A 22,591-nucleotide genomic window follows, 5' to 3' on the forward strand; every position below is an offset into this window, starting at 1 on the left:
AGCTACGTTAAGGAGGCTTTTCTCCCACTCCGTATTTCCAAAGTGGCACAATGCTAGCATTGTGCCACTTTTAAAACCTTGCACCACATTATTCCTGCACCAGGCATAATGTATGCAAAGGTGGCGTTCCTACATAGGGAGGCCTAAAAAAATGGCTCTGTGAAATTTGCAGCATTTCACTGCGCCATTTTTTCCATCATTTTTCACGCCTGCTCAGAGCAGGCGTTAAAATGACTTACCCATTTTAATCAATGGGCCTCCCTATGCTTTGCTGCACTAGTGTCAACATTTTTGACGCTAGTGCAAGAAAGCACCACAATAGCATCAAAAATTTTGACGGTATTGACTTAACAACTGCCATGGTGCACCGCAGTGTAAATATGGTGTAACCATGGTGTCGTTAGGTGGGGTGACGCAAGAAAAGTGATTCATCAGGACCGATGCATCACTTTCTTGTAAATGTGCCCCATTGTGTCTCTTTTTTTTGTGGCAGTTTTTTCTTTTCAGCGTTGCAGACTTTTAAAACGGTTTTAGTTTCTGCACATTACTACCTTAGCATCACTCTGCCAAGGTACTGGTATTACGGGAGAGAGACATGGTGAAAAAATTTTCAACATGTTTCACATTTTCTGTCTTCCCAAAATAGTGCTTCCATTTTCAGTGCTTCTTGCCACATTGGATAATGTTGTACACATAGGGGTTTATTCGCAAGCCCCGTGACGCCGGATGGCACAGCAAGTGTCTTGCTGCGCAGCCCTGCGCCACAGGGAAAGGGCAGAAATGCGCTATAGCTACAATATACCGCGCATTTCTGTCCTCTCTCCCTGCGCTGGCACTAAAATTAGCTACCTAGCGCCTAGGCAAGCACCCCTGCACTATAGTGCACTGGTGTCTTCGTTGCAGGGAATGATTGTTTATGTGCAGGAAGGTTTCCCTTCCTACACATAAACAATCAATAATGATGATTTGTTACTCCTATATGTGCTGCAGAATGCATAGAAGTAGCAAATCGTCATTATTTAATGATTGTTTATATGCAGGAAGGGACACCTTTATGCACATAACAAACATTCATGACCTTTTGCTCTTTCTTTGTGTGCTGCAGAACGCAGCACAGATAGAAAGAGCAAAAATGAGGAGAAATAAAAGTATTTCTCCTTGTTGCGCCATGCTAATGCCACCCTTGGGGTGGCGTTAGCTTTGGGTGCGCTGCCTCAGATTTACATTTCCTTGTAAATCTGGGGCAGTGTCAAAAAATAATTGGTGTTGGGTGGGTACACCCACAGCAACACCCATTGCACGCCCCTCTGCCGCAAACTGTTTCGGGGGGTTATATCTACAAAGCGGCGTTAGGCCATGCAAAGTGGCTTAACCCCACCTGTGTCATTCACATCTTGGATCCTCCCACCACTACATACACATGGGGAAATGGGTCAGCCTACTTCAGCCACTGTCTAACTTCACTTCGAGTGGCTGCATTTAGCCCTTTTACAAGGAGTATATCCACACACACAGGACAGTTCACTTCTGTGTCAGGGTTTTGTTTTTACTTTATTACTTTACTGTTGCCTTTGGTTGTAGAGCCTGATGTGATAGTAGGATTGCTTTGCCAGATGTCAGCACAAGGCACATTCAAGCTTTCTCAGTTGCTGTCTCCTGCCAGTGCTGTTGTAAATTCCTTTTGAAGTTGTCTTTGTTTATCTGACAGTTGTTTTTCCACACCCTACTACTAGTGCACACAACCTCTGCATTTAAGTCTTTTTGCATCCCTGTCCATCATTCTTTCTTTCTTTCCTTTGTTTCTTCTCTATTTCCTTCTTTCCTCTTTCTTTCATTGTTTCTTTACTTCTTTCTTTTCTCTCTTTCTTTCTTTCTTTCTTTCTTTCCTTCTTTCCTTCTTTGCTTCCTCTTTCTTGTCTTGTACTTTCTTTCTTTCCTCTTTTTCTTCTTTCTTTCTTTGTTTTCTTCCTTTTACTATTTCTTCCTTTTCTTTTTCTTCCTGCCTTCCCCCCTTCCCCCCTTCCTTCCTGTCTTCCTTCCATCTCAAAGGCAAGAGCCTGGCAGCCGATGCCTGTCCATAATTTGTTTAAGTCTGTGTTAGCCAAGACATTTTGATTTTACTAAAATTGTGCATATAACATACTTATCTGTTTGGGTTTTCAGCCAGACTTCATCCATTAGTCTTTGATTGTGTCATGTACATTTTCTTTCACCCACTTTAACGTGCATCAAGGGGTAATATCTTGACCCACATCAGCCATTGCCTGACTTCACAATAATTTATGGCTTGCTGCCCTTTCACAAGGGGCACATCCACATGCAAAGTAGTTCTCTTCAGTGTTAGGCAGTGCTGTGGCAATGTGTGCTTTTTTGAGACCTAAAGAATAGCCTTTAGTCAAGTTTTTTAGAATGAGGAGGGTGCTTCCAGAACAATAACCACTTTCAAAAACCATGACAGAACAAGAATTGCCAACAGCTTGGCTGCCAATGCCAGACCTACTGGCTTTGCCAATGCTTGTCTAGTCTGCATTCCAGCCCTTTTATGGCAGCAGCCAGCAGAGTAGTTTACCATAGTGTCTAAATCTCCTCCCTGTTCTGTGCAGTGAAAAAAAGCATCTCTGAATGAGGTATACATTTATTCTTCATCTTTGTGTGTAGCTCAAAATAAACTTTATTTTGATAGCACAGCTCAATAAAATGGGGGAGTCCCAAGGGCATCACAGCTCCCTCATGCATGCCAAGCTAGAGCCACTGTCCTATCCCTCTGTCATGTGGCTACTGCAAAACCCATAAGTATGCACACGCTGTTGCTATGCACATGTCATACTCGAGTGCTGCTACCTTGATGAGAGGGTGATCATACGTTTCTACAACATTGTGCTGTTCTGACAGCAGGGCCTATATCTCAGTAACTCTGAGTGTACAAGCAACATCCTTCATTGAGGCAGAAAAGAAACTGCAGTCCAGGACCAGGTGTTCTCAATGGGGGCTACTGTCTCTCTTGTCTGACATTTACGTTGGAAGCCAAGAGAACCCAGGGGCTGCAACAGAAGCTTCAGGGACTCTATCCAGTCTGTAGGCAGAGTAGGCCTCTCTTTGTATGATATGAAGGACTGGACATGGTGCTAAGCATGCAGAGCCAGCAAAGCAGAGCACGGGGAAAGTGCATAGTCCTACACTGATGCCTAATCTACTACAGCTCCACAGTCACAGATACTTGACCATGCTTACTGTGCCTGTACATTCACATGAGAAATGGTGCACAATGCTGAGTTCTGTCAGCACACACAGGATTAATAGAAAAGCAGTGAACTGCACCAAAACCAAATTCTCCAAATGCTTTACAATAGACGTACATCCATTCTTATTGATAAATGACTGATTAGTCACCCTCAGGAAGACATGACATCATCAAGTTTAAAGAAAGTATGTGACACGTACCATAAAAGCTAGGAAGATTTATCTATAAATACATTGTCTAAACAATAGATCTGTCTTGAGTTCCTGTACAGCTTGTTGGTTTTGATGGAGGGAGGATGGCCAAGCCAAATTGACAACAGGCATTGTGAACAGTCCGTAGTATGGTGTTTGTGGCTTGAAATGTTGCCACTGGTATTGAGATGAGTGCTTGCTGTAGGCTGTATACAGGATTGTTTTCTGAAAGTTCAGGAAGTGATGTGTAAAGGTCCTGGCTGGTCCTAATGGGAAGGTTTGCCATTTATTATTGAATGACATTTCCTGTTGGCCTGACTACCATAGGTGACAAGGCTTATTGCAGGTGTCAGTGAATATATCAATGATGACTTGATCTAGTGTGCTTCAACTGTGGCAATTTTGAATAATATTGATTAATGCAAGTTAGTATCCAGGAGCTTCAGGAAGGGAAAAGGCACCTTTATACAAGTTACATTTCCTAAATGTTTATTACAAATCTAACTTCACCACTTAATTTAATTTTAAATAAGTATGAACAACTGTTTTGGAATGATCATCTTAGCATTTTCCTGTCAAACTTTATAGCGCAAAGTTTATAATTTGTACTTTGACATTTTCAGGTATCCAGCTACAACCCTGCCAGTGAAAATAGCTTTGGGAGGGCTAGTCCCTGGTGTAACATGGCAACTTTATTTTTGCACATGTTCCACTTCTACATATAAGGCACCCTAGCTTGTGGGCAACATTTAGGGTGACTTATTAAAATTTAAAAGCAGTTGTTCCCGCCTGTCAAAAAAGTTTCTTTTGACAGGTTTGGCAGCTGTTTTTTTAAAGCTGGAGCTGTCATGGTAGGCCTGAAGTCATGCTTTACAGGCGAACCTTGTGGACAGAACCATATGGGCTGCAATTCACAGGTGGCATTTACTTCTAGGGCCTGGGTGTATTTCCTATGCCATACAGTAGGGGCTCATAGGCAACTTAAATATGCCAATAAGGGTAAGCCAATTTAAACATGTTTGGGGGGGGCACAGTCCCTTCACTCCTGATTAGAAGGGGTTAAAAAACAGTAAAAATACGGTCTAGAAAAAGGTGAAAAATCTGGGATGACCATGCAGAAATGGTAGATTTGCTACAGCAACTATATATAGGCAAGTACAGTTTTTTTTCACTTAACTCCACATCTACATATCTTTGCAGTGCACCTGATACTAGAGCTGCTAAACCATTTTAACAAAGGATTGCACAATTGACCAGTCTTGGTGAGTGGTTACCCAGCACGGTCTACGGACTACATACTGACATTATCTGTTCTTTGTTGTTATACCACTATGTTTTTCAGAACTACATTTGTCTTCTGCCTCCCAATATTCCTTCTGCTTAGTAAGTACTTAGTCCTCTCAGGGTTTATATACTTAATGTGCAAAATTGTCACCTTTTGGCACTGCTTCTGATCTGTCAGAATACAGCCCACTCCTTCCTGGGTCAAGACAAATTCCTTTTTCTAACTAGTCACCTACTCAAATCACTACCCAACTTATTTAAGATAATTTACCCATCGGACCTTTTGAAATCTGCAACGAAACGTTTCAAACTTCCTAAACACCCAGAAATATCAATTTTCAACTGATACTACTGCTCAAAAGGTAACAATGAAACTGATCTTTATCACTCGCAGCATGTCACAGCTGGCAATTCTGTTAACGAATGACCTGAACATCACTCGTAGCTCCATATGGATGGAAAGTCACCATCATGCCCTGTCCTGTATTTTATACTAATCCAACAAACTCCATTTTTAATAATGTCAAAATCCTGATTCAAGGCATGGATGAAAACCTCAGAAAATTAGATAGACACTTCCCAACCTTCCTGTGATCTCTAGTAAGCCTGTCTCAAAAGGCAACCTACATTATTCCTTCTCACCCCACTCCAAAACAAAACGTCCTCCTCTACCTCACTCAGCCCCATTAATTTCTCTCCTCCAATCTATAATGCAGCCTATCACCACATATCTCATATCTAATATAACATGTACACCAGCTGAACTCTCCTTTACCACAAGATATCTAACTCTAACAAAGACACAATCTCTTCTTGTATCCTGGCCGCCATCTGATCTCTTCAATCACAATAGCAGATGCCTTCTCCACCTTGAGATCTCTGAATCCTTACCATTGTAACATCTCACCCCCATTACAGAATTGTCTACCCCCTAAATTCCTCATGCCCTTTAAACACCCCATCCTGTTGTCACTGCAAAATCCATACATGTTTCACCCAACATCTGTTACAAGTCTACAGACTACACCTCTCTGAAACCAGAACTCCCACAGAGCAGCAGTGCTCCCACTCATCTCCCCATTCTTGAACAACACAGCAGCAGACAGCCACCCATTAAATCTGAATCTGAAGCCTCCTTATTGAAATCACCAACAGCGAAACACACTCACCAATCTCAGGTTCGGCTAAGAAAATCCAATTTAATTAAATGTTATGACTAGCCCTTGAACACCAATTCCAGCTCTTCCTTTAACAAAACATAACTCACTAAATAAGGAAGTACAGCTACTTGTTAATGTCCTGAAATACACAAACATCAATTGGAAGGAGAAATCCATCACTATCATTAATCAACATAACCTTCATCAAACGACCACTCCAATCAAATTCACAATTGAAACATAGGCTTGCAGGAAAAAGGAACAAAGCTCTAAAAGACCGAAACAGCAGTTGTCTGTGACTGATGTTGAGAATCTACTTAAAGAAATTAATCCAGCTCAAGACCAAATATTGCAGAGGTTAACCACACCAATCCAGCCATTGTAAGCTCTAAACACTAACAGCTGCAGCACAGGGCAAAGGTATACATCATGATAACTTGTCCAAAATAAAATCTCTTACCTCTTCATTCAGCAGTTCCACATGTCACCCCCAAATGCGTCCCTCATAATTGCAGGCCAGCAGTAAACCACAGTATAGAGACTGTAGATCTTATTTCCTCTAAGAACCTTGACCTGAACTTCCAAACCAAGAATTGGCTTGGTGAATCATCTCTATCTGTGATGGACATCCTAGTATCACAGGAGTAATCCATCCCTAACTTTACAAAAAAATAAACATGTGATGGGGTAGCAGTCATGAAAACTTATAAATGGCTGACCAATTTTCTAGCTTCAGTGCCACTTGATTACTATTAAAAGGATTGAACTGGAGCCAGTTAAGCTCAGCATCATTTATCACTCATTAAAAGGCATTAAGCTATTTGTAGAGCAGCTGATTGAGCTCATCACCCAGTCTACCATCCAGTCCTACAGCAATATCTTCCTCAGAGATTTCAACTTTCGTTGAAAGTTGACTTTTCGATTGTTGTCTTTTTTGGTTGTCAGTAATCTCAGCCAGCTTTATTCATTCCCCCCTATATAAAAATGGAACCATCCTGGATTTCTTGATTGCAAATGAAGGAAGAATTAAAAGTGACATTCCTATTCAGGTTGACTGGTCTGACCACCAAACTTCCACCCTTCCACTCCCTTCCTCTGAAATATCCTTCACTGGGCAACCAAAAAAAACAGTTCATAAGAGAGCTGATAAACATAAACACTGCCCTGCTGCCTTCAGATATAGAACAAGTACTACAAGACATGCCCTCTAATTTTCAAATCAACTATTGTCGACTCATTGGCACCAACGAAACCTAAAAGTAAAAAAGTCCAAAGATCATCATACTGGTTTCCAGAAGAACATTATGAGAGCAGGAAATCTGTGAGGTCACATGAGCAGACTTGGTGACAAACCCCATTAACAGAAAATCCATCTACCTAGGTTCAGAGAGAAATAAATAAAGAACACTGATATTCAAAGTGAAATTTAATCATGTGAAAAGAGATTGACCGAGCTAAAAACACCAACAAGACTACTCCAGATTGCCATACAAGCCACTCTCTCCAAGCCTTAAGCATTGAAACATGTGAGCAGTTATGTAATTTCTTTATAGAGAAAGTGAAGAAGAATGGACTCTCCCACTTGCAACCCTTAACAACCCCAGAATCACAGTGCTTTTTCTTCAAAAGCCACAGCAATCTGGTCCATCGTAAGAGCTTTCTTCCTCAAAATTGACTAAAATGATCGCCAAAGCTAACATCCTCTCACTCCTCCAAACTCATTCTTGTGATACTACTAAAGGCAATCATTGCCTCCATTGTTCCCTTCTGGTCAATTCGAATTAATGCCTCAATTTCATAAGGAAAGATCCTTGCCTGTTTATAAGTAGCGCAAGGAGGAGTGGATCTGACAGATATGACAATTGCTGATTGATTCCTAATTTCCCGCTTTGGCCAAAGTTCTTGAGAGCTGCGTTGAATCCCAACAAAGTAACCACATTACTGAAAAAAAATCTGCTAAGTGAAATGCATACTGGCTTCCATCCAGGCCACAACACAAAGAGCAACCCTAAAAATAGTAGACCATGCTCTCAGCATTATTGACTAAGTCGAGTCATGCATGCTTGTCCTCTTTGACCTGTCGGCAGCCTTTGATACAGTGAACGATTCCACCCTCCTCAAGATTCTAAGCACAAGAATGAGACGGAATAGAGCCACCCTCAAATAGTTCTTCTCACACCTGGAAAATGGGAGCTAATTCATTAAAAAAATATGACCACCTCACTAACCTTTTGTTAGAAATGGGGTTTCTGATTGTCAGAGTATGCGCCCTGAACAAGGAGGAACCACTACGCTAGTCAGAGTAAGTCAGATACACACTCTAAATTAACATGTGCTCACCCGCTGGCGCGCCAAAGGAAAGTCCGTCTGCACACATCTGCACCCAGCTCCAGGACTACTGGCTCTTCCACCCTAAGAAAATAAACCGCCTCCGAGCCCAGTTGGAAAAAGCACCATCAGAGGCACCCTTGCCTACAGACCTCCAGGAACATGCCCCGGCTTCTGTAACGCCATCCCAGAACTCATCACCCCACTCGCAATCAACTCTGAGCACTACATCTTCCTAGGGGACCTCAACATCCACCTCAACGATCCCACCGACACCAACACCACCATCCTCCTGGAGAGCGTGAGCAACATCAGCCTCGAGCAGCTCATCACTTACCCCACCCACATCGCTGGACACACGCTCAGCCCCATCTTAACCTCCAGCAGCATAGTCAGGTACAATCACACCGCACAACTCACCTGGACTGACAACCACAGAGTACACTTCATCATCTCAGGACCCACCTACTATGGCACAACGCCCCAGAGATACATGCAAAGAGACTGGAAAAAGGTAACAAAAGACCAGTGGAACACCCTCTGCCCCTCCTCCCCCAGACTTTACACACGACCCAGAACAAGCAGCAAAGAACCTCTCCCAGTGTATCACAGAATGCACCAACATCATTGCCCCAGCCAAGAAAGCCAAGATCAAAGGACCAAGCAAAAGCTTGTGACCAAGGAACTCACTCCACCAAAAGCAACTGCTGACAACTGGAAAGGAAGTGGAGCCTCAGCAAAAAAAACAGAAAACTGCACCACCTCAAGAACAGCCCTCAACCAGTATCACCACCTCATGAAAGAAACTATGAAGAACGCCCTAGCAGCCCGCATCAAAGCCAGCGCTAACCACAGCAAAGAACTCTTCGCCAGGAGTTCACCAATCCTGCAGCCACCGAGAAAAACATCACTCTCTCCCAGGAACTGTGTGACAACCCCGTTGAATTCTTCCACAACAAGATCTCCGCTATCCACAAGAGCTTCAGATGCCAACCCTCTGCAGCCGACAGCATCAACCAGCTCACTCACACGAATACAAACCCCAAACACCGTTTCATACACTGGAACCTCCTCACCACGCAAGACACTATCTCCATCATGAACTCGATGCATTCGGGAGCACCCACAGACCCTTGCCCCCACGATGTCTTCACCTTCAGAAGCAAGACAATCGGCAACAAACTCAGAAAGGTCCTTAATACCTCCATCACTGCAGCCTCCTTCCCTGAAGACTGGAAACATGCTGAAGTGAGGTCCCGCTTGAAGAAACCCTCCGCCAACCCAGCCAACTTAAAGAACTACTGGCCCATATCTCTTCTCCCCTATCCAGCAAAAGTCCTCAAGAAAGTGATCAACCAGCAACTCACCCAACACCTAGAAGACCGTAACCTCCTGGACCCCTCCCAATCGGGATTTCAAGCCAACCACAGCACCGAGACAGCCCTGATCACAGCCACCGATGACATCTGAGCCTTCCTAGACCTCGGGGAAACAGCAGCCCTCATCCTCATGGGCCTTCTCCCACCACAACCTGAATAACAGACTCCACCACATCGGGATCCCTGCCCTCAAATGGATGGCCTCATACCTCAGCGGCAGAACACAAAGGATACATCTTCCACCATTCACCTCAGAGTCTAAGAAGACCATCTATGGAATCCTCCAAGCATCGTCCCTCATCCCAACCCCCTACATGGTCTACCGGGCTCGAAAACTGTTGGATCATATGGACTCTACATCATCTCCTATGCCGAGGACACACATCTCATCCTCTCACGGTCTGAAAACCCCTCCACCACAAAAGCTATCTTCCACAGATGCATGGTGGGCGTAGCAAACTGGATGAAAGACAACTGTCTCAAACTCAGCACGGACAAGACGGAAGTCCTCGTCTTTGGGAACAGCGCCTAACCATGAAGCAACACGTGGTGGCACTGTGGAGCTCAGCACCCCCGCCCTAATAGACCATCTACACAACCTCAGCAATATCCTGGATAGCAAGCTTTCCATGAAGAAAGAAATCAAAACAGTCTCATCTGCCTGTTTCCGCAGCCTTTGCATGCTCCACAAGATTTTCAGGTGGTTACCAGTCAACACTAAAAGAACCATCACACAGGCCTTCATCACCAGCAGACTGGACTATGAGAACACAGTCTACGTAGAAATCACGGCACGTCTCCTGATAGGACTCCAGCGAATACAGAACTCGGTGGCAAGACTCACACTCAATCTACCCAGAAGGGCCCACATCACACCCAATCTCAAGAAGCTACATAGGCTCCCAATTCAGAAGAGATACCAGTTCAAGATGCTGACCCATGCCTACAAGGCCTTGCACAACGAAGGACCAGCATACATCAACAAACGCCTGACCTTCTACCAACCGATCAGACACCTTCGATCAGCCTCCATTTTCCTCACAGACACCCCATGGATCTGCCTGGTCAACAGCAAAGGACACTCCTCCTGGCAGCCAAGGCTTGGAACAACCTCCCCCTGAACCTCAGGACCACTCCATCGCTCCAGCAATTCAGAAGGGAACTAAAGACCGGGATTTTCACCTGATCAGGCTCCCACACAGCAGCAAACAGGTCCAGTGCCTTGAGACCCTCATGGGTGATTTGCCGCACTCTATAAGTGCATGATTGATTGAAAATAGTGCTTAAAAGTCACTAGCAGGCAATACTTGAGGTCTTGAGGGACCAGTGCAAATCCAAAGTCCAGGCCAATCAAGATGGTGGGTAGGCTGGCTACAGAATCCAAGCAGGGTCCACTGACAATGGAGCAGCGTCAACATTGAAGAGCAAATGGGAAGGTGATGCAGTGATCTGTTCCACGCAGTCTGGTCCTGCGTCGGCATAAAGCTCTGTGGAGATGAATGCAATGTGTTGTTGAGCTGTACCGAGCATCATCTCCCGGCCACACAGGCTGTGAGTCTGCTGTCGTTGAACAGCCTCTTCATCGGCAGGGTAATGCATCAGTTCCGACTGGCACGGTGGTGACATTGCTTCGAGTTTTGCAGAAATCAGCTGTAGAACCTGCTTCTGATGCCCAGGACTGGAGGGAGCACTTCAGGCAAGGGTAGGACTCACAAATGCAGAGTCCAACAGGAACAGGAGAGTTACAAGAGGTCTTTGATGCCCCTGAGACTGCAGAAGAATGGGTGGCAAGCCAGCAAGCCCTTGGAGTCACTCTGGGTTCAAGAGAGATGGGTCCAGTCCTTGTCCCCAGCTGGGCAGAGCTGAGCAGGCAGCAGGGCAGCTCAGCAAAGCAGAGAAGCAGTTCCTTGAAACAGTCAGTCCAGGCAAGGTGGCAGTTCTCTTCCCAGGTCCATTAGTGTACTGATTTGGTAGGAGCAGAGCCTATTAATGTGCATTTGAAGTGATGTTGACTTCAAAGAAGGGCCTTTGAAGTGCACAGAGATCCTTTCTTCCTAGCCCTGGCTCCAGACTACCAGCAGGGGGTAATCAGCCTTTTGTGTGGGGACAGGTACTTTACTATTCAACTGTAAGTGTCAGCTCCCCTCCACCCATCCTGCCCAGGAAGACCCATCAGCATGCGGATGAACGTATATGAGTCCTTTGTCACAGCCACCCTTCCTGTGTTTATGGCTGTCTAGAGGCAATGCACAAAGCATAGCTGTCACCCAGCTCAGGCGTGTATTGCAAACAGGCTGCAAGGCACACAGAGCAGTAAGTGCAGAAAAACGCCCACTTTCTAAAAGTGGCATTTCTAAAATAGTAAGGTTAAATCCGACTTTACCAGTAAAGAGGATCTATCATTAACATTCCAATGATATGAAACATGATGTAGCTAATCCCTTTCTGATCTGAAATTTCAGCTTACAGGTAGTGAAAAATGACTTTGGGAGTTTTTCACTACCAAGACATGTAAACCTTAAAGGTACATGTTCTGCCTTTTACTTACATAACACCCTGCCCTATGGACTACTTGTGCCTACTTTTGTCACGGTTTCGGGCGGGTCTGATCAGGACTTTGGTTGGGACACCCCTTGAGGTCACTGAATATCCTAAAGAGGTAGTACACTGGGGCAGAGGAGCAGCTAAAGGCATACACGGAAAGGACAGCTATGGTCAGGCACAGGAAACAGGAAAGTAAAAGCAGAGCAACCCTTGTGTGAACAAATAGGAAACGGATTACTAGTGGACAAACACGCTGGGGTTGTACACAGAGTAAGGCACAGAACCTCCCACAGTGACAGGGAATCTCAATGCCTCTGTGCAGTTTGCTCTTACAGATAGTCACCCTGCCAGCCCCATAGAAAGGAGGCAGCAGAAGTGATTCTGTCTCTGGACCCTAGAGCACAAACAAGGATAGTACTTACATACACAGGACACGCTCTTGTGGATCCAGCTGGAAACACAGTGGTGATTCCTGAGAAAACAGCAATAGCACACTGTCACTGTTAGGCACGAAATACAACGTATAACACTGGACAAGGATGGGGGCTGGAATTGCCTCCTGGAAACCAGGAGCCAACCCCAGTACACAGGAGGACACGTATACACTGGTGAAGACTGATAGAACACTTACCAGACACAAAGAACCAAGAAGAAACAGAAACAGAAGGGAACAAACAAAGAGGCAGACGCAAGAACTAGGAACAGGCTCAGGCTGAAGCAAAGGCGGGTCTAGGACTTGAAAACAGGGCGCAAACTTCTGGCTGGGACAGACAGAGACAGGACTGGGAAACTGAGAACAGGCTCTGGCTGGAACAGGCAAGGACAGGACTGGAATACAGGGAGTAGGAAATGAGCAGTAAACAGGACTGGGAAACAGAGAGAAGGTTCAGGCTGAAACAAGGCAGGAGCAGGGCAGAGAAACATGGAGCAGGCTTTGGAAGAAACAAACAGGTACAAGGCTAAGAAGTAGGGAGCAGACTCTGGCTGGAACAATCAGGAGCAGGGCAGAGAAACAGGAAACAGGATCAGGCTGGAACAGAACAGGAACAAAACTGGAACACCATCCGGCAAGGGGTCTGTAACACAAAGGAATTGAAGTCCGATGCACAACGGGGAGCTTGAGGAAATGGCTGCTTATAAGCAGTTCCAAGCTGGGCTGCACAGGAGAGGTTTCAGGTGTGTGTGGTTTCGGACACTTGCAAGTCCTGGAGGAGAGGATCCAGTGAAAAGGAGCAACTGGACTTCTCCCATTGAAAACAATGGGAAACAGAATCCGGGTTTTCCTGACTACCAAGCTGTGCATTATGGGATTTGCAGTCCCAAGAAGCAAATGTAGTCCTACACAAGTGTACCATGGAGAAAAGAGAAACAAACAGGAGTCAGCAAGGGACTCTAGATAGGTGTTCAAGGTGATTCCCAGGCTTCTGACAGCCCCCTTACAGCGCCCCCTGGAAATGGGACGACCGAGTCGTAACAACTTTGGGGGTGACATATTTAAGTTAGTGGCACACACAGGGTCTGTAGTGGCAGGCCTGAGACATGTTTACAGGGCTACTTAAGTGGGTGGCACAATCAGTCCTGCAGACCCACTAGTAGCATTTAATTTAAGGCCCTGGGTATATGGTATACCCCATTACAAGGGACGTACAAGTAAATTAAATATGCCAATTATGGATACACCAATGTTACCATGTTTAGGGGAGAAGCACTAGCACTGATCAGCAGTGGTAAAGTGCTCAGAGTCCTAACAACAACATAAAATTACTGCAAAAGTGGAGGTAAAAGGCAAAAAGTCTGGGGCAAGTCCACCCTAAGGATACCAGGTCTAACACCTTCTAAATATCTCACTAGGTGTCCCCCAAGGTTCTATTCTCTCTTCAACTCTCCTTAACTTGTATGTGGAGTCACAGTTGCCACTCAACTGATTTAATTTCACATCTAGGCTGATGCCATCCAGCCTCACCTGAAAATATCCTCTGTGGAAGACGTGAAACATGTGGCAACTGTACTTGAAACTGCTCTGTCTTGCGTGTTTCAGTACCACTTAAAACAATGTAGAAACGGACTTCCTCCTAATCCCAACCTTCACCTCTCACTATCCCAATTCAAGCTTGGCTTATTGCTTTCTCAGTATTGAACTGTAAATCATAAATAGTGGGAACTGCCAATATCATTGGGCTTCTACTTTGATAACCTCCAACTCAACACAATAGCTAAAGGAGCACAACTTCAATGCAACCTCCTTTGTGGAGTTCTGAATGTACATCTCAACTCTGTCAAAGCGGCACTACATGTGGCTGCCAAGATAGCCACAGGCTTTAGGAAATTTGACCCTATTGTGCTGATACAATTCACTCTAAAATTGCCCCTAATTGAAGTGAGAAGCATCTACAAACTTTCCAGCTTCATATACACAAAGCCTTATTCAGAGGAACTCCAAGCAGTCTCACCCCGAAACCTACCATCTCAAGTTGAGAAATAACAATAGCCTTCTTTCTTCAAATACCTGGCTCCAAAAAAAGAAACCAAAAAAATCTTAAGAAGTAATTCTCAGGTGGTACCCCCAAGGTATGGAACTTCATTCACTAAGCCACCAGGGCAATGCCCTTCTTTGAAGCCTTCAAAACTAAAAACCTTACTGTTTCAGCATCACGTCCAAAATTGAGTGGCCACTTTAAACACTCCAAAATCTGCATAATAACAATTCCATCACCCTCATAAAGTGGTTATGTTTAAAGATATCACCTATTTTTGTTGAATAACTTCGTTACCCCTTCTTCTTGCCTTGAATTTGTATATATGTAAGTAATATTAATTTGCAAACACTTTCTCGCCCTCAGAGGTCTTATCAGTGTATATAAAAAGCTTTATAAATAAATACATAAATGAATTCCAATACATACTTTCCACCACGATATTTCAGTATCAATATTTTTGCTGTGACATTCTTGTATGGATACTTTTGCTCAGATATTCTTGTAATAGGATTATTGTTGTAGCCGATGTTGTGGCACATACAACCACGCAAGTCTGAAATTGGATAGTATAAAATCAGATCATTTTTTTTCTTTCCATAATAAGGGAAGAAATGACTGAGCTTAAAAAGCTATCGTTTTTATAGCTGTGGAAAGGCGTAGCCTTCTTCAGGATTTACTGCCTTTATCTTCTCCGAAGGAGAAAAAGGTAATTTAACACATATTTGCCGGAGAGAAAAGTTAACTGTATCTCCTTGTACATTTAACACAAGCTCTAATACTGCCCTGAGGGAAGTAATGTAGGAAAGGGGTAGCCTGACACGACGAATCTTTTGAGATTAATAATTGTGTTCACTGAAATGCAATCACATTAATATAATATGTCAAAGAAAGCTGCAGCATTGAACCAGAAAAGCAACATATCGTGCAAGTAGCAGAGTTGTTTTCTCAAGTAGAGGCTAAACCGATTCTCAGAATAGATGGCTGGGGATTTGTTTTAAGAGCAAATGCATTAATGCCAAAGAAAGATACAAATGTTAAGAGTTGAAGCATGTCTTGGTGTCAGACAATAAAGGAAATTGAACATATTTTTATACACTATTCACCTCATGTTTGTTTGTCATATAGAAACTACTCTCAATTAATGTAGGGCTGATGTTCACTTTGCCGCAGGCAATAAGAAATATAGGGCCACATGTACGTAGAAATTTGGTTTGCGACTTCCTAATTGTGACTTTTTGCGATTTGCAGTTCGGAAGTCGCAAACTGCTATGTACAAATGTGTCATCACATTTAGCGACTCCCAGATAGTCGCATATGGACCTGCCTCATGAATATTCATGAGGCACGTCTCAGCTTGTGACCTATTGGGTATGGCCTGCTATCACAAGGATGGTGGCTTGCTGGGGTCAGCAGACCACCATGTCTGTGATTGCTGAAGGACAAAAGGATGCGTTTCACACAAAAAATGAAAAGTTTTCTTTTCATTGTTTAAGAGCAGTCTGCGCTCACATTCACAAACGGGAAGGGGTCCCCAAGGGACCCCTTCCAGTTGCAAATGGATTACCACCTCCTTCATGGAGTCGGTAAAATGTGAATGTTTTGCAACCGCATTCCAGTCGGAAAGCATTCACACATACCACTGCGAGTTGCTATTAGGAAGGGACATCCTGAGCACTCCCCTTCCTAATACGGAATCGCAAACCCTGTTTTGAAAGTCGGTAATAGGTGACTGACTCGCAAAATAGGGTTAGCAAATGTAGAAATAATTTTTAGCGGTCGCAAATGAGCCGATTCTCCGTTTGCGACCTCTAAAACCTTTTGCAGATGTGGCCCATAAGCCCTGATTAAAAGTTTAGGTGCTATTCATCGCACCTGATAAATAACGATACCACAGGGTACGTTATTTATCAAGTTTAATAAATAACACCTATTATGAGTTCTTGCGGAATAATACCAGTGTTAAAATGCCCTTTCGAATTATTGGCTTAAGCCACAGGCAAAGGTGAAGTCTGACCCAAAATATAATTTTATAAATCTTTTTATTTCGTTAATATGGTTCAACACAACAGAAAAAGAAATGAGTAATAGGCAAGCAATGTAGCAATACCTATGATACGTTAGGAAGCGACAGATCACAGCTATGACAAGAGTACAAACTGTACTGTTGACAGCCAGACCCAAAACATATGTTAATGATCTTAATTTGTAAAAAAATGAGTTCCGGTGCCCAAAATTCTTCTCAGACTGCGACTGGTGTCATTAAATGACAGCTTAACGAATACCAAGGCTGCGTAGTCTTCAATCCACCTCATGCCTCTTTAACCCACTACCTAACTCAAATTAAGCACCGGCACGCTATCACACTTACTCTTTTGATTACTTCAAAACATTCAGGGAAGTCCTCTGTGCAAGGTGATGAGGCAGAGTACTGTCTGCCACATGTCATGTTGTTCATCGGTTTATGAGCAATACACATACGCGCCCTGCTTGGCCCTTCTAGACACCAACTGTATTTTACTCTTCAGCTGCTCAGCTCAGATGTGGAGGTCGATGGTCAGTGGTTTACTTAGAAAACCACCACTTATTGAGGTATATTCAGTAGTCTCTGTGAGCTGTAGGCTCACTACTAGGAGTATTAGAGGCATATATCTGACCTAAAAATATTTTGCAGTGGTTGAAGATTTAGCTGTAATTAGGAATAGTTAGCATTTTCTACTCTGAAGCCCAGAATCCATGTTTGGTGAATATCAGGGATTATTTACTGGACGAGCTAATTACGGATTACTTTTGACGAGATATTTATCAAGCAGACAAGGCAGCATTTAGAAAAATGTCAGTGAGTGAGAGGAGGGAGTGGGACCTTGGAAGGCTCGGGACTTTGTGGCGAGCATTGCTTGTGAGGCACATCTATGAATCCCACCTACCATCTCCCAAATCAAACAAAAGCCCCCACTCTCACTCACTGAGCAACCATGTCACCGAAACCGACATCATCGCTGCCACTGACGATATCAGAACCATACTGGACAGCGGCGAAACCGCAGCCCTCATCCTCCTGGACCACACGGCCGCATTCAACGCCATCTGCCACCACACCCTACGCAATGCTGGAATCCATGACAGAGCCCTAGATTGGATCACCTCCTTTCTCACCGGCAGAACCCAGAGAGTCCGCCTCCCCCCGTTCCGCTCAGAGGCCACCGAAATCACCTGCGGCATACCCCAGGGTTCGTCCCTCAGCCGACCCTCTTCAAGGTCTACATGGCCCTGCTCGGTAACATCGCCTGATCCCACAACCTCAACATCATCTGATATGCCGACGACACCCAGCTGATCCTTTCCCTCAACAAGGACTCCGCCAAGACCTTCCTCTACGAAGGAATAAAGGCCATTGCCAAATGGATGAAGAGCAGCTGCCGCAAACTCAATTCTGACAAGACGGAAGTCCTTATCTTCGGCTCCACCCCCTTCGCATGGGATGACTCCTGGTGGACTGCCACTCTCGGAACCGCTCTGACTCCCACCGACCACACCCCTCGTAAGCAGCAAGCTGGATTATGGCAATGCCTTCTACGCAGGAACCACAGCCAAACTCCAGAAGAGGCTGCAACGCATCCAGAACGCCTATGCATGCCTCATCCTGGACATCCCCCACCACTGCCACATCACAGACGACCTGAAAAACATGCCAGTCAACAAGAGAATCACCTTCAGACTCCTCATCCATGCTCACAAAGCACTGCACAACACTGGACCAGAATACCTCAACAAATGACTCTCCTTCTACACCCCGACCCGGCATCTCCGCTCCGCTGATCTCGCCCTCGCAACCGTCCTACGAGTCTGCAGAACTACAACCGCAGGTAGATCATTTTCACACCTCGCTGCCAAAACGTGGAACACTCTTCCCACCCACCTGCGCCAGACCAAAGACCTCCTTACCTTCAGGAACCTTCTCTTTGCTGTTTGAGCAATAGCAGCACTTCCCCCTCTCCACCTTCTCCCCCTCCCCTCCTCAATGCCTTGAGACCCTCACGGGTGAGTAGTACGCTTTACAAATCCCTGATTGATTGATTGATTGATTGGTTTAAGGCTGTTGTCCTCAGAAGGTATCAAAACCGGTAACGCACACCAACTGCGCAGAGACTCCAAACATGGGGGGGTAAACCCCCTCTTTGCAGAGGGTTGCAACTCACATTGTGTTCCGCCATGTGCTATTGGCTCTGTGACCGTGTAAAGGGAACCAATATCATATGACACAAGGTGGCAATGTGTGTGCTGGCACCTGCTGCAGAAAATAACTAATTCTGAGTTTGTAGAGGAAAATCAGGAATTACATATAGAACGAGGTGCCTATGACACCTTCTTTCTTCTGTCTGAGCTATCTGCACATTTGCCCTGGACAAATTTTGTCAGGTGAACTGCCGAAATTAGTCAGAAGAAAATAACAGGGATGCAGTGTTTCCCTCAACATTCTGAATTCCATTCCCTACACAAACTCCTGTTGCGTACCGATCGCATTTCATCACCCCTTTAGACCTGGTTGTAATGCTGATGGGTAAGCAAATAAATCAATTGGCAAGTGAGTGAAAGCTTGAGGTTTAAACTGTGTTTTTTAGCTAGACTTTGCGAGCACATCACTTACTGTAGGTGAGATCAGGCCCAACCTGTTGGTGCATTAATTGAAGGAGTTGCTGGCGTTTAAAGTTACCCTATGTCATGAAGTTGTTGTATTGGTGCTATTTGGAGTTTATCAACCTGAGGATGGGTGGGACTTTCCACAGGATGCACCTAAAAAGAAGCAGTTGATGTGGCTCTCAGCCTTTATAGATGGATCTCGCATCTATGTCTCCGTATCCCACCTTTAAGTGTGCTGTATTATGCTGAGGGCGTTTTTCTCTTTTTATCTTATATGTATTTCTTGTTCCTATGTCTGAGGCTTCATTGGTCATGTAACCTCATTCTTGTTCTCTTTGTGTTCCCTGTTCTCCAGACTGCTGCCTTCTGTTTGTGGTTTATTGCCATAGAGTTCTCAATGGGGGCACAATGAGCTTGTGACCAGCTGCCTGGGGATGCTTGTTATGCTATGTCTGTATTGATGCAGAATGTTGTACATATCAGTACCTTCCGGTCCCCCAGCACTCTCACTGCTGCAGTCTTGCATATATCTCAATATTTTGATATGGACACAGACATTTTTGCTACCGGCTGTGATGCAGCCATTACCGTATGTAAGGATCACGCTACTTTGATGTCCCATCACAGTCATACCTCCCAAGAGAGCATCCAAAAGATTGTGAGAGTCAACAAATTCTTGGAGCTATTCTTTGATGCTCAACTCAAGGAGCTTGGCAAGTAAGTTGGATAAGTCAGTCGCATGAATCAATGCATTCTTTAAGACGGATGTTATGACTGCTTGCTTCATAGCCTTCTGTGAGTAATGAGCAGAGCTACTCACCCATAATTCCAAAGTAAGGCAAGAGCCTTATGATGCTACTAGTAGAAGGCATCAAATTAGAGTCAACAGTTTAAAAAATGGCCTCTTTCCTAGGTGATGTGGCGCACACAAGACTATTTTGCAGCGCCAGACATCCTTGTCGTGGATAATGTGAAGGAGATAGGGTTCAAAGAGGGAAGGGATATTCTTTGAGCATCCTGGACATCATTTCTCTTGAACGTTAAGGATATCAATTCTTTGTCACTTATCCCTATATGAGCTGTGCTGGAACTGAAGGATTGGTAGCTGCAGGTCTGCTATGTCTACAACGGTGGGATAAGGCAGCTGCCGCCTGTACAAGGCGAAGAGGCTACTGCTGCAAAAGAAAAGAAAAAAGATCACTCTTGGGACTTCTGTTGGAGACCTGGAGGAGAATCACAGAGTGGATGGTAAAAACGATAAAACCATAATGAGACTTTCTATGCACAAGGGGGCATTTTTATAGATTTTCTTCTAGTGTCCAGACATTTTGAAACATATATAGTTCTACTGACATTTAAACATGTATATGCTAAAATATAAACCAACTACGTCCTTTGAATTTTCTAATTGTACTCTCAGTTTCATATCCTAGAAACAAGTGTTTGTATTTATTATTTTTGTTCTTCATTGTTCCTCTAGTATTTCAACAAAATCTTTTTGGATACAGAGATTTCAAAGCACACTTATTGGACTTCTAACCTTACGACTACTTCAAACAGGTAAGTGGCACAATAAATTTGTCAAAGTGCCCCAAACAGCGCCCCAGTTTTTTCGGAGGTCGAAGGAATTGACTGTGCTTCGCGTGAAAAAATAAAATCCAGGTGAAGGATAAAAATAATAATAAATAATAACTGTGCAATTGCAAATTCATTGCTGTCCCCGTCTGCTTATTTTTGCTGTAAAGTACACGGTTGTAAGGTTAGGGATAGCTGGCACATACCAGAGCAAACTTCAAAAGCCACAGTTTTCCCAGCATACCTCTGGGGATTATGGGAGTTTCAAAATTGTGGACTAACATGCACGTCGTAGATGTACGCCAGTGTATTCTTGTGACTCGGCCCTCACTGTGGAAGTGATTGTAAGGGGATGATTGTAAGAGCTTCGTGCACCCCTTCAGCCGAGGACAGGTCCCACATTCCTTCTGGTTATGACTGAATTGCTGATGTAATTGCTGAAGAAATGTCAGCGTTTGATCTTGAAACAGATCTTCCAAGGTTCTAATTACTGCGGTTAGCCATAGTGCGTACAACAAATTATGTCAAAATTAATATATCAGGGTGAGCTGAACCATGCCAGCAAAATAAGTGGGTTACGTTTCAGCGCTGTGTGTAACTTTCTCAAACTTTTAGTTACATTTTTGGGGACTGTATTTATTAGAATTATTGATCTCGTCATAGTCCTAGTAAACAAGTATTGTAAAGCCGATAGGCCTGGCTTTAATGTGTCAATGCATGCAAACACAAGCATGCACAAATGTTTTTTACATGTGTTAGCACATTAAAGCCAGATCTATTGGCTTTGTCAATGCTAGGTGCTTTGAGCAGCACAAGGCTGCTGTGGCGCGGACTGTTTCTAGGTGTCCCAAGAGCGGGCAGCACAAGCATGCTCTACCTCAATCTATTACTAAGAGTCCCAAATGTGAGAAGCATAAACCTGCAGTCCCACAGGTTGCTGCTAGGTAACATGAGTGGAGTACCACAAGGTGTACCAAAATGAAAAAAAAAGTGTAGTGACAATTTATTACTATTGCACTGCAAAGTAACGTATACTTTCAAAGATATTCAACAAATAAGGTAGCATTTACATCAGCAGGACCGGATTAGTTAATTCAATGACTGTACTATATTTAAGAAGGACTACAAGGGTGCATAATAGTGCAAACTTCAACAGGACAACTCACAGCCTATGCACCTCACCATACACAATTAACACTCTGTCGTGTTGTGCCCACCTTCAAGGGCTGGTTGTCCTCAGCCTGACCTTCAGAATGATATAACAAGAGCAGGCACCACCTAGTAACCATAGATTAACTTGTGATGTTTCTCAGGAGTTCATAGAGTTGTTGGGGAAGCTCTTGAGACAGTGATCTTTTTTTGGATAATGTAGTCCTGAGCAACACAACAAACAAACAGGCGATCTGTTTCGCTCTTTCAAATAGAGCTTCTCCAGGGCTAGAATTTGTTATCGGGTGCTTAAATATATTAACAGCCTTCCATATATCCCACAATGAGCACATCAGGTTATACTGGTTCCACAGGAGTCAACATATGTGTATCAGATGCTTACATATCTGTGAGTGTTAATAACCTTCCATGGGACTGTTGTGATCTGAACCTGTAAAACATGAATATAATTGTTTTCAATATTGCTTCTGTGTTCACCAAATAGTTCCTGTCACATGCTTGAAAACAATGCACCCTATGTTTTGAGAGAGAAGCTCATTCTAGAAGGGTGAATGATAGAGGAGGCAAAGTAGGAGAGAGATGTTTACTCCTCTCATTATCCTTC

General features: G+C 44.1%; 1 protein-coding gene across 2 annotated transcripts in view; it reads left to right on the top strand.

Annotated features, from left to right (window-relative positions):
• Positions 1–22,591, top strand: part of EVA1C (eva-1 homolog C) — a 350,955-nt gene that overhangs the window by 186,104 nt on the left and 142,260 nt on the right. The window contains exon 1 of one of the 2 annotated variants that reach the window (XM_069204030.1): positions 20,737–20,802. The exons of the other annotated variant lie outside the window; for it this stretch is intronic. The gene's annotated coding sequence lies outside the window, so the exon portion shown is untranslated. Of the gene's footprint in view, positions 1–20,736; positions 20,803–22,591 lie in introns of those variants that run through there. 2 annotated transcript variants of the gene reach the window in all.

Source organism: Pleurodeles waltl, chromosome 8, assembly GCF_031143425.1.
Source record: "Pleurodeles waltl isolate 20211129_DDA chromosome 8, aPleWal1.hap1.20221129, whole genome shotgun sequence".
In the NCBI taxonomy this organism is placed as follows: Eukaryota; Metazoa; Chordata; class Amphibia; order Caudata; family Salamandridae; genus Pleurodeles; species Pleurodeles waltl.